Genomic DNA, 7,877 nt, shown 5'->3' with positions numbered 1-7,877 from the left:
ATATATATATATATATATGCAGTAAATGTTATTATATATATATATATATATATATATATATATATATATATATATATATATATATAAAATATATCTGTATAAATATAAATACACAGTGCATATATATATATATATATATATATATATATATATATATATATATATATATATATATATATATATATATATATATATATATCCAGCCGTTCCTTGCCACTTACCCCAGCGTCCCAATTCAATCTGGCGGTGGGTCCTTTTTAGCGAGTCTGCAATAGAGTGAACGGGTTTTTCCAGCCTGGCCGAAATCCAGCCCAGAAGGGCGGACCCATGGAAGCCCCATCCAATCGGGGCGAACAGTGACATCGGCTTCGCCAAGGCCCCTCCCCTATCGAGGGGGATCTATAAAAATGACGGGTGGGGTTGCGAGGGGGGGGTCGTGTTTTTTGGGGGTTGTGAGCAGTGGTTACGAGGGGCTGTTACGAGTTCTTAGTTGGTTTTTGCTGTCACGAGGGTTGAGCAGAGGGTCATCGAGGCAGCAAACGCGTCTCTGCTGGGCCTCCACAAGGAAGGGCAGAGCGAGCCCGACCTCCCTCCGTGGACCCTGACTATTCACCACCCGAGCTCCGCCACGAACCACAAGTCCCCCACGTGCGACTGGGACCAGGCCTACGACCATTGGCAGGTGCCGCAGCACAGAGTACCCCCTTTCTCCGATGGCCAGGGACCCATCCAGACTCTGACCCCCAGCTCGTGTGTATCTCTCTCTCTCTCTCTCTCTCTCTCTCTCTCTCTCTCTCTCTCTCTCTCTCTCTCTCTCTCTCTCTCTCTCTCTCTCTCTCTCTCTCTCTCTCTCTCTCTCTCTCTCTCTCTCTCTCTCTCTCTCTCTCTCTCTATCTCTATCTCTATCTCTCTCTATATATCTCTCTCTATCTCTATCTCTATATATCTCTATATATCTCTATATATCTCTATATATCTCTATATATCTCTATATATCTCTATATATCTCTATATATCTCTATATATCTCTATATATCTCTATATATCTCTATATCTCTCTATATGTCTCTATCTCTCTCTATATCTCTCTATATCTCTCTATATCTCTCTATATCTCTCTATATCTCTCTATATCTCTCTATATCTCTCTATATCTCTATATCTCTCTATCTCTATCTCTATCTCTATCTCTATCTCTATATCTCTCTATATCTCTCTATATCTCTCTATATCTCTCTATATCTCTCTATATCTCTCTATATCTCTCTATATCTCTCTATATCTCTCTATATCTCTCTATATATCTCTATATATCTCTCTATATCTCTCTATATCTCTCTATATCTCTCTATATCTCTCTATATCTCTCTATATCTCTCTATATCTCTCTATATCTCTCTATATCTCTCTATATCTCTTCCTCTCTCTCACATCGGCTGGAGGGTCCAATAAAGAACTCTGGGTTTCTTTTCCTTTTGTGTGTGTGTGTCTGCGTGTGGTCCCATCTTGTAAGTAGAACTGAGTAAGTGTTTTTGCTGATTGTAAATATTTCCCTGATTGCATATTCGCGTCAAGTCTGGCCTTTGTCTTTATTTTCCTGAAAATAAAACAATTGTAGACATATTCCCAGTCTGTTTCCGTCCTCTCTTGTATTGGTCCAGCATGGTTCGGGTCTGAGTATCAGCGGCGTTTCATACCTGGTAATCGGTCTATCATAGCCGGCACGGCTTTGGCAGTTTCCGCTTGGCTGCACCCAAACCGGAGTTGGTTGTCGGTAGTTGGAACGTTACCGCAGTCCGTGGAGTGACCCGGTTCGAGCAAGACGTTCCGAGAGCGTGGTTTCCCCAGTAGTTGAAATCGCGTAGTTAATTAAGTAAATTGGTTTTAAACAAACAGACCCTTCGCTACGCGGTTGAGATATTGGCGTCCACGGTCGGTTTAGCGACCCGCCAGTTCACGGAATTATCTGGAGCGACGGCCTACAATTCCGGGGAGTCTGGTGGGAGACAGCGTAACCTCTCCCACCTCGCGGTCGTTCTCGCCACCGACCCCGGGCCTACAACCGTATATATATATATATATATATATATATATATATATATATATATATATATATATATATATATATATATATATATATATATATATATATATATATATATATATATATATATATATAGACATTAATATGCAGTGTTTGTGTGTAAAGAAAGAAATATAAAGAGAGGTTAAGCCTAATTCAAAAAAGCTGAAGTTTTGGCATTGGTGTTAAGCTATTTCGTTGAAAAGAAACTTTTGCCTGACACCACGTTTAAGTTCATGCAGGGTGATCATGTGGAATTGTGAAAGTTCGAGATAAGAGTATTGTAGATGCAGAATGAAGTGCGAGACAGAGAATTGCAGGAAAGATAGACAATCACAGTTGTGGGACAGAGAGTTGGAGTTCAAGCAACAGGAGCTGCTGGCACAGATTAGGTTACGAGAGTTGAAGCTCGAGAGAAGGGAATTGAACGCACGCCTATTCCAACACCTCGGATGACTTGTCAAAAAGGCTTGGGACCTGACTGGACAGGTGAAAGGTGTTTCACTCTTTAAGGAAACTGAGGTCGATAAGTACTTTTTGCAATTTGAAAAAGTGGCATATGCAATGCAGTGGCCTAAGGAGTATTGGACTACGTTATTGCAAGGTGTTTGTAGGTAAGGCTCAGGAGGTTTACTCGGCATTACCGATAGTTATGTGTACTGAGTGTGACGGGGTGAAAGCTGCCATTCTGAGAGCTTATGAGTTGGTACCTGAAGCGTACAGACAGAAGTTTCGGCACTGCAGGAAGAAAGAGAGTGAAACTTTTGTGGAATTTGCTCAAGAAAAAGAGACTTTGACAGGTGCTGTCGTTCCACGGAAGTTGTGGACGACGATTCTAAGGTAAAGCAGTTGATGTTGGTGGAAGAGTTTAAGCAGTGTCTGCTTACTGACTTTCAAACACATTTGGGCAACCGGAAAGGAGATGAATTGCACGCCGCAGCAACGGCAGCGGATGATTATGTTTAACGCACTAAGTGCATTTTACGAGATATGTGTATATTGTTGTAGTATTCCCGCCCGCCCGGCGTGCGAACGACCGCATTTCACCAATTGCAGCCGGTTCGCCCACCGAACGGACAATCCACTCGTGACTTTCTGCAATGGCGTCAGAAACCAGTCACGGATGGGTTTTCAATCCCACCACAGCCTTGTCCAGATCCCACCCGCGCTACAGGGTGCGATCGCCAAATCTTCGATTTACCTAATTATTCGCGCAGGTCGGTTACCGAGAGGTTGTACCTCAACGGGACCGCTTGGAAACGAGCCGCTTAAGCAGCTCGCTTCCTTTTGGGATAACCGAGCGGGGTAATATCGCGCAGTCCCGTTGGACCCGATCACTTTACCGGCTATTTAAAAGCCAACTAATATTCCGCAATACAAGATGGCATTTCAATGGGGGAATGGACGCGACGAACAGGTTTACATTTAAACCAGCACATTTATTTACTCTACGTATGCAGGAACAATCATGCAGTCATTCAAAAACACCAACATGCACGTATACAGAACAAGCAATGAATGCGGCACGGCACGTGGGCAAGACAAGGCGCTACAACCGTCTACAAGTAATTATTCATGTACAGTCACTTGCACAGTTTTACTTTCGGGACTCGGCGCCACAACATTCATTCCAAAGAAAAGCAGGAAAAAGACCTCATCAAAGGCAATGGGGTCAGACTGGACCTCTTGGGTCTTTATGGTGTGGGACTTGGCAGACCGAACGAGTCCCACGAGACCGTCGCAGGTTACCTGCACCCTCGCGGTGTCTGGCTTGGGCGACCCGCGACGTCCTGTCCCCACAGCAGCTAGTGTAGCCGCAGTCGAGCTCGGGCCTTCCGTGTGGCAGGCGAGCTCTCTCCGGCTCTCTTCACACGAACGCGCTTGGGCGACCCGCGATGCTCCTTCCCCACGGCAGCAAGCGTAGCCGCGGTCGAGCTCGGGCCTTCCGTGTGGCAGGCGAGCGAGCTCCGGCTCTCTCCACATGAATGCGCTTGGGCGACCTGCGATGCCCCTTCCCCCACGGTAGCTGGCGTAGCCGCGGTCGAGCTCGGGCCTTGTCAAGCGGCCGGTCTCAGTTGGCAACTCGTTTGAGAGGAACGAACGGGTCTTTGCTCTCTTAGAGTTGATGCTCTGTAAGAACCCGTCCGTCCCTCAGTGATGCTCGAACTGCGCCGAAGCCCGATCACCTCGGACCACCTGTCGCTGGCTGGCGAGCTCTCTCCGGCTCTCTCCACATGAACGTGCGGTTCCGCGTGACACAGCAGGCAAGGCCGCGCCTCCAGCTCGCATCTCCTTCACGACGCCCGGACTCTCCACCGACTGCAAGTTCCAAGCTCCCGACTCCGACACGAGCCCAGACTTCCACGCAGCTCCTTGGCTTCTGGCTTCCTCCTGACTCCCCGACCTCTCCAGACTGACTCAGGCCGACCGATCAACTCGACTCGAGCTTGGCGCTCTGCTCGTCCTTTTATAGGGCTAGTGAGATGCGGTTTGGCCTCCGATCCTCGACCTCTGACCTCTGCGCGGAAATTCGGACGTGCGCGAGATCACCAAGCTTGATCCGACGAGCAAACGTCCCGCGTCGGCCTGCAGCGACGCCGCTCGATGCGGACTCGCCGCGGATGGCGCAAAGATGGCGTCGTTTCGGAGATGAAGGTGAGGCGATGTTTGTGATGTGGAGATGTTGACGGTTGCTGGCGAAGTGGTGAGGATGGCGTGGTTTGGTGAGAGGCAGGGTGGTTGTGGTGGTGGAAGACGGTTGGTCTGAAGCGGTTGTTGAGAGCGATGTTGGTGGTGGTGGTGGTTGTTGTGAAGCGGTTGTTGAGAAAGATGCTGGTGGTGGACATGGTTGGTCCAAAATAACGATAGTAAAGAAAATCGGCTAACTCAAAGATCACAGGCCGGTTAACATGAATAGTTCCCTTTAAACAACGGTGGGGAAATCTATCTGGACACGGACGAATCGGCCTAACTGATCTCGGGACCTTTATGGTGTTCTGTCAATTTCCACAGCCGTAACACTATGTATATGTCAATAGATGCATGTATCGAAACATGTGGAGTGTGACGAGCATTCCGCAGATCCCCATTGGACGCAGTCCCCACCAAAGCATCGCCTCCAAAACAGAGGCCTCAGCCCGGTGACTGTCTAACAGACAAGGATTACATCTCAAAGAAATCAAACGGATTGTTAAAGGAAGTTCAAATTCATAACCACTTTGACCACCCACCACTATTACCGTTATACCACCACAACCACGACCATTACTAGCTTTACGACCATCGCCACCATTACCACCCCAATTATTTTCACCTTGTTGGGGTGTTGTCCTTTGTGGGGGACGTAGTTGGCCAAAGATTTTCAAGAAACGTCGGGAAAGTTTGACTGAAAGTGAGAAGAATTACCTCCGCCGCGAAGGTGAAGGAGGTTATGTTTTCACTCCTGTCTCTTTGTTACTTGCAAGATCGAAGATTTTTCAAGTATATTGGTCAGTCGATTTTGCTCGTCTGTCTGTTTGTCTGTCTAAGCCTGGTTTTGGCTTCATGGTTCGGGTGGTGGGCTTGGGATTCCAGGATCCTGAGTTCAAATCACACTCAGCTGTTGAATTGATACCAGGTGGGGTTGATTCTGCCTGCCATCCTTCCAAGGCTGGCAAAATGAGTGCCTGTTTTGTGCTATACTGTTTTGGAGTGGCGACCCATCCAGGATTGTGCCCAATAGCCAAGGAGACTGCTTCGGCTGCACCAATGCTCCGCACAGAGTGTGGTTCCAATGGATGGATGGATGTCTGTCTGTTTGTCTGTCTGTTTATTGCCGACAAATCACAATTTTTAAACCGATCTTCACGAATCTTCACCACATGGTAGACTTTGTCATAAGGAAAAAGGCTATTGTTTTTAAGGTCAAAAGGTCAACAAAGGTCAAAGATTAACAACTGAGGTGAGATTTCTGAAATCCTCAATTTTCATCCAATTGACTTGAAATTTGAAGAGGATTTATATTTCAGGTCAATGAATTTAACCAGCCAATTATGTTTTGAGGTGAACATCGACTAAATGGTCAACATAGGTCAAAGGTCAACAACTTAGGTGGTATTTCTAAAATCCTCAATTTTCATCCGATTGACTTGAAATTTCAGGACCATTTGCACATCGGTCAGGTTTTTTTTCACGTCCATTATTTTCCACCCCAGCACGTCGCTGCGTCCACTTTCTGCCATTACTCTAAGGACCTCTATCTGGCCATCCCCAGGCAGATTCCTGGCCAATCCCCATCTCCTTGAGATGATGATCAATCTTATGCCAGCACGAGGCACTTCGTCGGCCCATTGGCCTCCTCCACTCATGAGGCTCCCTTGCTGAGAGAATCTGGAGAGCAAGATCAGCGTCAGGAAAATGAGACACAACTCCATGCAGCCACAGCTGATATGCATGGATTATGCAGGTAACAAATGTCATTTGAGTCTCTCTCAGCAACTGCTCATTGGACACAAAGTCTGACCAGCGATAGCCAAAGATTCTCTGAAGAGACCTGGTACCAAAGGAATTTAGTCTCTGTTTCAGATCCCTGGTCAGAGACCAAGTCTCACATCCAGAGAGCAAGACTGGAAGCACCAAGGACCTGAAGACTCGGATTTCATCCTCGTGCACAGGTACTGGCAGCACCACACCCCATGATACAGTGAATCCATGACTCCCCAGGCCCGACCCAAACGTCAATTGACCTCTGGCTCACAGTCAGCAGAGACATGAATATCACTGCCAAGGTAAGTGAATCTCTCTGTGACCTCAACATCCTCGCCACAAACAGACACAGACAGGACAGCAGCATCCAAGATGTCATTGAAAACCTGGGTCTTCGGATTGATCCAGGAATCCTGCAATCCCAGCGGCTCCAACTCCATTCAGCACCTCGAGGGCCCACAAAAGGATATCTCGAGTCTCCGGAAAGATGACTGCGTCATCTGCAAAATCAAGGTCAGAGATCTTGACATTCCCAAATGATACACCGCAGCTTGATCTCTCCAACATTCTCCACACAATCCAGTCCATACAAGTGCTGAAAAGTGTGGGGACCAGTACACACCCCTGACGAACTCCAGTAACAACTGGAAATAAGTCAGAGATGGTACCACCACATCTCACATCACTCCCAGTACCAGAGTACAGTTCAGACATCACATCGATCAGTTTTGGTGGCACCCCACGAAGACCAAGAATCTTTCAGAGGGAATCCTGATTCACTGAATCAAACGCTTTGCAGAGATCAACAAAGGCTGCAAGCAGCCCCTGCCGAAACTCTCGTCTGCGTTCGCTGAGGACCCGAGGAGCAAGGATACGGTCAATAGTTGACCTCTTTGGTGTAAAGCCTGACTGCTCTGGGTGTTGATACTCAAGCAGATGGTGGCGAACCCTATCAATAATTATCCGAGCAAAGACCTTGCACGGCAGTGTTGCACGACAACAAAGCCCCTCTTCCAGTCAGTTGGGATGATGCCTGTGCTCCAGGCAGAGCACAGAACTGCATGCAATGACACGAGTGCAGCATTTCCATCAGCCTTGAGAAGGTCAGCATGGATGCCACAGATCCTCAGAGCTTAACCCCCATTTCAACTGGTTCTTCGCAGTCTGTGTTTCCACAAATGAAGGTGGACCGCAGTTAGGGTAGCAATCGGGATTGTAAGACCCCTGACATCCAACTCGACAGCTGGCGGATCAACCTGGTACAGCCGCTCAAAGTAATCGACCCAGTGGGCTTTCACTTGGGACTCCTCTGTCAAGACCCTACCACCCT

Source organism: Eptatretus burgeri, chromosome 4 (assembly GCF_056783735.1).
Source record: "Eptatretus burgeri isolate ZD-2024b chromosome 4, Ebu_testis_v1, whole genome shotgun sequence".
NCBI lineage: Eukaryota > Metazoa > Chordata > Myxini > Myxiniformes > Myxinidae > Eptatretus > Eptatretus burgeri.
The sequence above is the reverse complement of the archived record's forward strand: the minus strand, read 5'-3'. Positions refer to the sequence as shown.